The following is an 8,043-nucleotide window of genomic DNA, read 5'->3' as shown; positions in this document are numbered from 1 at the left end:
TCGCTCAGCGGCAGTTTACCGCTGAGCGACACTCAGTAACTCGCGTTGGCTCCGCTGAGGGGTGAAATGGCCGTTGAGGGGAAGAATCGAGCTCGCGCACTTACCGCTGAGCGGCACTTTTATGGGCTTGGGCCTAATTTTCTGTAATTCACGAATAGTATATAAGTTGTAGGGTTTCCTAGGGTTTGTATCTTTGGCTGGGACGAAGCAAACACTCTCTTTTCCACCCCTTTGAAGGAAGATCTTGGATGCTCAGGCTACCTCTCTACCTTTCTAGGGTTTTATTTTTCATTCTTTCATCATTGTTCATCTAGATTCACCATGAATATGGTGAACTAAACCTTGTATTGTTGTTGAGGGATCAATGTAATCTTGTGAAACTCTCATATATGGAATTTGTGTTTAAACATCTTAATTGAGATATATGCTTTCTTTCATCATTAGTTAGGGTTTTTCCTCTTTGCTCAAAGCATGCATTGTTTAACTCATTCGATGTCATGATCATTGATTTTGTCAATATGGGAACGTATGGGGAAGTCTAGATCCGGGGAATTAGTCCCAATAGTATATTGGTTGCCTTTAAGCTCCTGCACTTCACTACTAATTACTAGGAATGCTAGGAATTGTATGAACTCGTAATTAAGGATAAGCCTTTTTGAGAAGGTGATTTAGAGAGTGGCATTAACATTGATGAAAAGATTGTTGAATTCCTAAAATATATGAGAGTGGATAAGATGAAATTGATAACCCCAACAACATACTCATCCATATAATTCATTCCGTGTTTGTTTTACTCTTTTTTCCATTGATCACATTCATGCATGCATGTTTAATTACTGTCTTTTGCATTAAAACTACAATCAATCGTTCACAAGTCTTAAATAATCAACGAATTAGATAACTAACTAGGCCGTGAGTCCTTTGGGAAAACGATACTTGGTCTTACCTAGTTTTATTACTTGAACGATTCGGTCATACTTGCCGACTGTTAAAACAAGTTTGTGTCGCCGTTTTCGGTGTTCATAAATTTGTCATCAAGTTTTTGGCGCCGTTGCCGGGGACTCGTGGTTTAACTAGCTTATTTGTTTGATTATTGATTATCTTTGACTTGTTATTTTCTGTTTATATTTTTTGTCTGTTTTTATTTTTCTTTTATTTTATTTGATTTGATTTTATTTTATTTTTCTGTTTTTTTTTCTGTTTTCTGTTTTTATTTTTCTGTTTTTATTTTATCTTCTTTTTTATCTTTTTGTGCTAATCGATTCTGTTAGGGATTTGTTTTCTTGTGTATGCAGGAAGCAATCCGAACAAGGAGCAAGAAAACTGCAGATCCTCTTCTTGAAGGTTTGGAAGAAAGTAGACGGAGGAGGAGAATCAGAACGTCTAGAGAACTCTTTCCTTCTCCGGAAACTCTGTTACAACCATCACCACAGAACTCTGACCATAGCACTGAAAATATGGAGAACAATAGACGAACTCTTGCTGATTATACAAATGTAGCTGGACCTCAACACTTCAACAGCATAGCAAGACCAAGAGTCAATGCAGCAAATATGGAGGTGAAACCAGCACTAATCCAATTGGTTAAGAGTAACCAGTTTAATGGGTTCTGTCACGAAAGCCCATATGAGAACCTCACTACATTTAACGAGATTTGCAACACAGTCAAGATAAATGGGGTGCCGGACGATGCAATTAAACTTAGCTTGTTTCCATTCTCACTAGGAGGCAATGCTAAGATTTGGTTAAATTCTTTTCCAGAAGGAAGTTTTACAAAGTGGGAAGAGGTGGTGACAAAATTCTTAAACAAGTACTTTCCACAATCAAAAGTAAATAAAGGAAAGCAAGAGATTACAACTTTCAGGCAAGGTATGGAGGAATCACTAGGTCATGCATGGGATAGATTTAAAAGCTTGCTGAGAAAAACTCCCACACATGGTTTTGACGAGGGGGAGGTAGTCTTAGCTTTTCTTACAGGTCTTGGGTCTCAAACCAAGATGATGCTTGACGCCACAGCTGGAGGGAACATCAAATGGAAAACTCCATAAGAAGCTACAGAAATCATTGATAATATGGCCACTAGTGATAATGATTTGAATAGTGAAAGAGGAGCCCTTAGTCAACAAAAAGGAGTTCTAAAGCTGCAAACTCATGACGCCTTGCTAGCACAAAATAAGATTCTAACTCAACAACTAGAAGCTCTTACAAAAACACTTGCACAATTGCCGAAAGAGTTAAAGAATGTTGCACAGGTGCAATCACAGTTGTGTGAATTGTGTGGAGGTGACCATATAAATGGTCAGTGTGCCTTTCCAGCAGAAGCTTTGGAAGATGTGAACTTCATGGCCAACCAGTTTCCGTACCATCAAGGGAACTTCAATCAAGGGTGGAAACCACACCCAAGCATTGGTCATGGGCAAAATGGGCAGGCTGGACAAAATGGGCAATTCAACAAGCAACAACAACAACCAACTCTATGGCAACAGTTTGCTGCATTTAATGAAAGGTTCACAAAGATGGAAGAAACTGTGAATCAATTTATACAAAAAACTGAATCTTCCTAAAAGAGTACTGATGCTGCCATTAAGAATTTGGAGATTCAAATGGGTCAGATTACAAAGCAAGTGGAAGAAAAGCCTAACAGAAATTTTGGGGCTAATATTGAGGTTAACCCCAGAGAAGAATGTAGAGTGATGGAGAGCACAAATGATGAAATAGTTGAGTTAGACGAAAAGAAGAAAGAGAAAAAAGAGATAAAGAATCATGATATGCTTCCTTTTCCAATGAATCAGGAGAATCAGTTTGATTTCACTGAATTATTCAATATGGTGGACAATGACGCACCTTGGAAGGAGATACTACAACAAATTGCAGTTTATACCAAACCTGAGGAAGAAATCTTTACAAAGAAAAGACGTAGAGATGATGATACAAAGAAGTATAAAACTGTCAAAAAGGAGTCATTCCCTCCAAAAGCCGAGGATCCAGGAGGATTTTCCATTCCATGCACAATAGGGAAGAAAAGAGTCAGAAAAGCTTTACTTGATTTAGGATCAAGTGTCAACTTGATACCTTATTCTTTACTGGAACAGATTGGTGATGTGGATGTGAAACCTATAAAGGTTAACCTAGTAATGGCAGATGGATCTTCGAAGAAACCTTATGGAATAGTAGAGGACATTATAGTTTGTGTAGGCAAACTACAGTTCTTGGCAGATTTGTGGTGATGGAGATGGAGACCGAAAAGATACCCATTATTCTCGGAAGACCGTTTATGAAAACGGCCAAAGCTATCATTGATGTGAATGAAGGTATAGTAGCATTCCAAGACCGAGAAGAAAGGGTTATTGTAGATGTTTTCAAAGAGGAGAGACAGATGCAGGAGGAAGAAGCTAGTCACAAAGCTGCATTTCAAGATGTACTCATGACTAGCCCCAAAGATGAAAAGCTCAAGGTTAAAGGTAAACATTGTTTGTTGTTTCAGGTACATGAAAAAGAGAAGATTGGCAGAGGAAGAAAAGCTCATGATGATGGGATGAAAGAACGACTCAACCTTGGTACACATGTGAGATTCAAAAACAGGTTGTGGGTTGTGAAAAGATATAAAGAAAAGGAGATGATAGAGATAGAGTCTCCATATTCTAGAAGAGTCAAAACAGTACATCGAAAGCAGTTAAGGAATTGGTTGGATCCGGATACTAATCTTGAAGAAGGAACTTGAACTTTACTGGGTCAAGCTAATGACGTTAAAAGAGTGCTTGCTGGGAGGTAACCCAGTGATTTAAGAACTGTTTAATTTTTATTTTGGTGATGTAATTTTGAACTTTGGGACATTTTGTGGTTTGGTTATAAGTTTGTATAGGGTTTACATCTACTGATGGATGTTAGGCGGAAAAGTATCTACTAAAGGATACTATACACTTACTGATGGGTGTTGGTAAGGAAGATTTGCACCTACTGAAGGGTGTTGGAGGATTTTGGGTCAGGCTCGTGACGTTAAACAAGCGCTACCTGGGAGGCAACCCAATTGATTGATTTTTCTGTATTTTTTTGTTTTGATCCTGCTTTAGTTGCATAATAGGGTTGTGCATGAGTGATCTGAAAATTTTATTGCATGGAGCCAGTGAGGGGTATGTTTAGGACGCATTTAGGTTAAGCTAAGGAGAAGGAGAGCACTTCCCGTAAGTGTCGCTGAGCGGTAGTGTCGCAGAAGGGGCTTAGGTTGCCCCTCAGTGGAACCCGAGCCCATTAGGGTATTTTTACACCCTAAGCTGCGCCTTGGCCTCTCCTTTTAGATTCTTCTCTGCACACACTCCTACATACTTTTCCAAGGTTTTCTACAACTTTTTCCTCACCCCTCTTGAGAAAATCTTCCTTTCACTCACTTGCTCACTAGTTTTCCATCTAAGTTTGGGGTTGGGAGAGAGCATCATTTATGGGGCTGAGTTTTCAAAGCACTAGAGCAGGATTTGTTTTATTATTCACTTATTTGTTTTTGTTTAGGGTTTGATGTACTCAATTGGAAACTTTATCTGTTACGATGGTTTGCTGATGATTGTGATTGTTTGATAAGTAATGCTTGAATGATGCTTTGATATAGATTGATGGTGAGATGTGCACATTACATGCTTATACAGGTGGTTCACAAGCTTTGTGAACAAATGCAAGTTATTATGATTTTGATTGTGATATTAAGCAGGATGTAGGATGTGTATGTCAAATGTGAATGAGCTTATATGTGAGGTTTTGAGCTCCAGAGTTTTTGTGATTGAGTGCTATTACTTTGGAAGCATGAATAACTTTGCCCAGGTTTTATATGATTGAATCAATTGCTTGTTTGCATTATATGATCAAGGCCATTTGTTGAAAACCCTTATATTAGCCAAATTTCATGAAATTAGTCACTAAAAGAGAACACTTTGTGTTCTATCCTTTGAACCCTTAGCCTTGAACATAAATTTAAAACCCTTGTTTAAATCTTTACCTTGAGTTAAGTAGATAATATTTTGTGGTATTTGATAGCACTCTAGATTTACATATTTTTCTCTGTTAAAAATCATTTCTTAGATTTCTTTAATTTTTAATTTCTTAGAAGTAGGCTAGTTTTATGTTTTTCTCTTAATTCTTTAGTTTTATAAAATTCTAGTTAAAAATAAATTTTTAGATGTAATTTTTAGTTTTTGTTAATTAGTAGGAAAATAATAATTTTTTTAGAATATCTTTAATAAAAAAAAATCTTTCTTTTTAATTGTTAGATTTTATTTTCTTTTCTTTAATTTGATTGTTTTTTTTTCTTGGTGCAGATATGAAATAAATTGGGCTTCTATGCTGACTAGACTGGCACTGGGTCGCTAAAATTGGGTGCTACAAGTGAAAATTTGAACGTTGCTGCTGCATTGGAAAATTGGGCCATTTGAGCTGCCACTACATTAGGCTGAAAGTGAATTGGGCTGCATGGGCTGATTTCAATTAATTGGAACGGTGTCGTTTTGGAGAGATTGAAGATGTTGTTGCAGGGGTCTTTACTTTTGTGATTTCATTTGGCAGAAAATGCTCTTGAAAGTTAGGGCATGTGCTGGGCAGAGCGAATTGAGACGAGAAAGGAAGAAGAAGCTCGCGACCTTGACCAGTGAAGATGGACAAGCTGACCAGCGAGCAAAGGGAGCTGACCAGAGCTAACTGGCATGTGACCGGAAAGGGAAGTCGAATCAGTGGAGAGGTTGAAGATGATCGGAGGGCTGGTGATCAAAGTAGATAAAGAAGGGTGGCCGTCCGATTGGAAGTTGGAAACGTCGAAATCAAGTTTCTTTCTTTACTTTTCCTCTTTCTTTTCTCTTTTCGTTTTTGACCCTATATAAAGGGGTTTTTCACCATGTAAATAGGAGATATACAGAGAACAGTTCTTCACACACACTTTCTACCTTTTCAGTTTACAGTTCTCCGTTCTAGAGTTTAGGGTTTTATTCGCTTTTCTTATAGTAGGATACTGTTCTTGATTTTGGATTTCGCTGATGAGATTCATGGAACCGTGACAATCCGTGAGCTCCTCATTCGGTGATCTCTGGTATAATGTTTGTAATTTTCCTTTTTCATATTAATAAAATTGATTTTGTGTTTTTCTTTTACTCTTGTTTGTTGTGTTGAAATTACTCTGTGTTTTTGATGTTTGCCATTGTTATGTTCTGAGAAAATGAATTGGATTCTGTATCTCTGCATTGTATAATTCTTTTTGGAATTAAATGACTCTGTATTGAGCAATTTTTATCGAGAAGTCTTCTCGAGTTAGAGTTGAATCCAATGCATAAAGATTCATTCGGTTTTGTGTTTCTATTCTGTTTCTTTCTATTTTCCAGTATGTGTGATTTCAATTTCAGTGTTGTATTCCTGTTCTTGTGAAAGTGTGCATTGATTGAATAATTGAGTGAGAATTTCCATTTTAAGTTCTGAAATATGAACTCAAAAGACCCCAAGGAGGGCTTAAATTTCTCAGAATGTTTTTTTGAAGAGCAATTGAGACTCTTTCATTCAATCTATTGCACATTTGTCTCTGTTCTTTGTTTTTAGTAATTTAGTAAAACTATTTTAGTGTTTGTTAATTTTCTTCATCATGGATTACTTTCCATATTAGAATAGCCACTTTATCCATGCATTTCATATAGGTTCACATTCAATTGACTCTTAGGATCTGTTTAGCTTTTAATTTCCAAATTTAATTGTTTCTTTCTATACATTACAATTTTGGTTTTAAATCATTTTAGTTACATTCACTTATCATGTTAGTTTAGATTCTGTTCTGTTATACATAGATTCTATAGTTTAGCTTAGGTTTTATTTTCTTCCATTTTATTTTTCTTCTTTTCTTTTTTGTTAAAAACAGATTTCGTTTCTTTACTGTTTTCTTTTTAAATTTCTTTGTTTTAATTTCTTTCCCCACCTTGCATTAGTAGTTAATAATTAGGTAGTAAATATACAAGACTAAACTCTACATTCTGAAGCTTAATCATAGTTGAGTCCTTGGATTGATCCTTGGTTATCCCTTTACTACATTAGTGGGGGAACTGAGTTTGTTCTGTTTTTGCGCGACGAAGAACAGTTAAACAAATGGCGCCGTTGCCGGGGACTCGGCGAATTAAGTCTTAGAGTGTTAGGTTAGTCTTATGTAGGTTTAATTGTTCTGGCAATTCTTTTTTTGTGTTCATATTTGTCCTTTCTATGCTTAGGATATTTTTCTTCTTTTTGCAAATTCTTTTTAGTATGTTTAGGATATGTTTTTAAAACTGCGGTAGTGTGGATTTTGATTTTTGATTCTTTGTGTTGTTTTAGTCTTTGATTTTGATAGCTGTCTTGGTGATTATTTTCGGTTGTTTCTGTGTGCTTGATTGACACCTCTGTTGAGAAGGTTTAGGATGAGTGTGTTCTGCCAAACTTTGGGGAGTTAGTGAGATTAGCTTGGGGTAGTTTTAGTAGCCTGAGAGTGTTGTAACTGAGCTGTTTAGTATGGCTTTTCCCCTAGAGAAGTCCATGAGAGAACTGGCCAACCAAGAAGTGGGTCACCGACCGATGTGCACCCATTTACCCCTGGAGCAGAATGCATCTGGAATTGAACTTAAACCTGGGTTCATAAGGTTGCAGCCCACCTTCCATGGATGGGAGCATGAAGACCCTCATCAACATATCAGAGAATTTATTCTGGTGTGTTCTTCTATGAAGCCGTCTGGAGCTGCTGAAGAATTGGTTATGATGAAGGCTTTTCCCTTATCCTTGCAAGACGCTGCTAGGTATTGGATAATTTACCAGCAGCAGCCTTTTATAAGTTGGCAAGAGATGCAGTGTAGATTCTTGAATAGATTTTTTCCAGCATCAAGAGTATCATATTTTAGGAGGCAGATCTGCACCATTGAGCAAGGGCAGAATGAAAGTTTGGCTGATTTCTGGGACAGATTCAATAAAATATGCCTCATGTGCCCAAATCATCAACTGCAGGATTCTCTACTCTTAACATACTTCTATGAAGGTCTGCTGCAAAGAGAGAAAATGTTTGTT

This window comes from Vigna angularis, chromosome 9, assembly GCF_016808095.1.
Source record: "Vigna angularis cultivar LongXiaoDou No.4 chromosome 9, ASM1680809v1, whole genome shotgun sequence".
Classification (NCBI taxonomy): domain Eukaryota; kingdom Viridiplantae; phylum Streptophyta; class Magnoliopsida; order Fabales; family Fabaceae; genus Vigna; species Vigna angularis.
Note: the sequence above shows the minus strand (reverse complement) of the source record.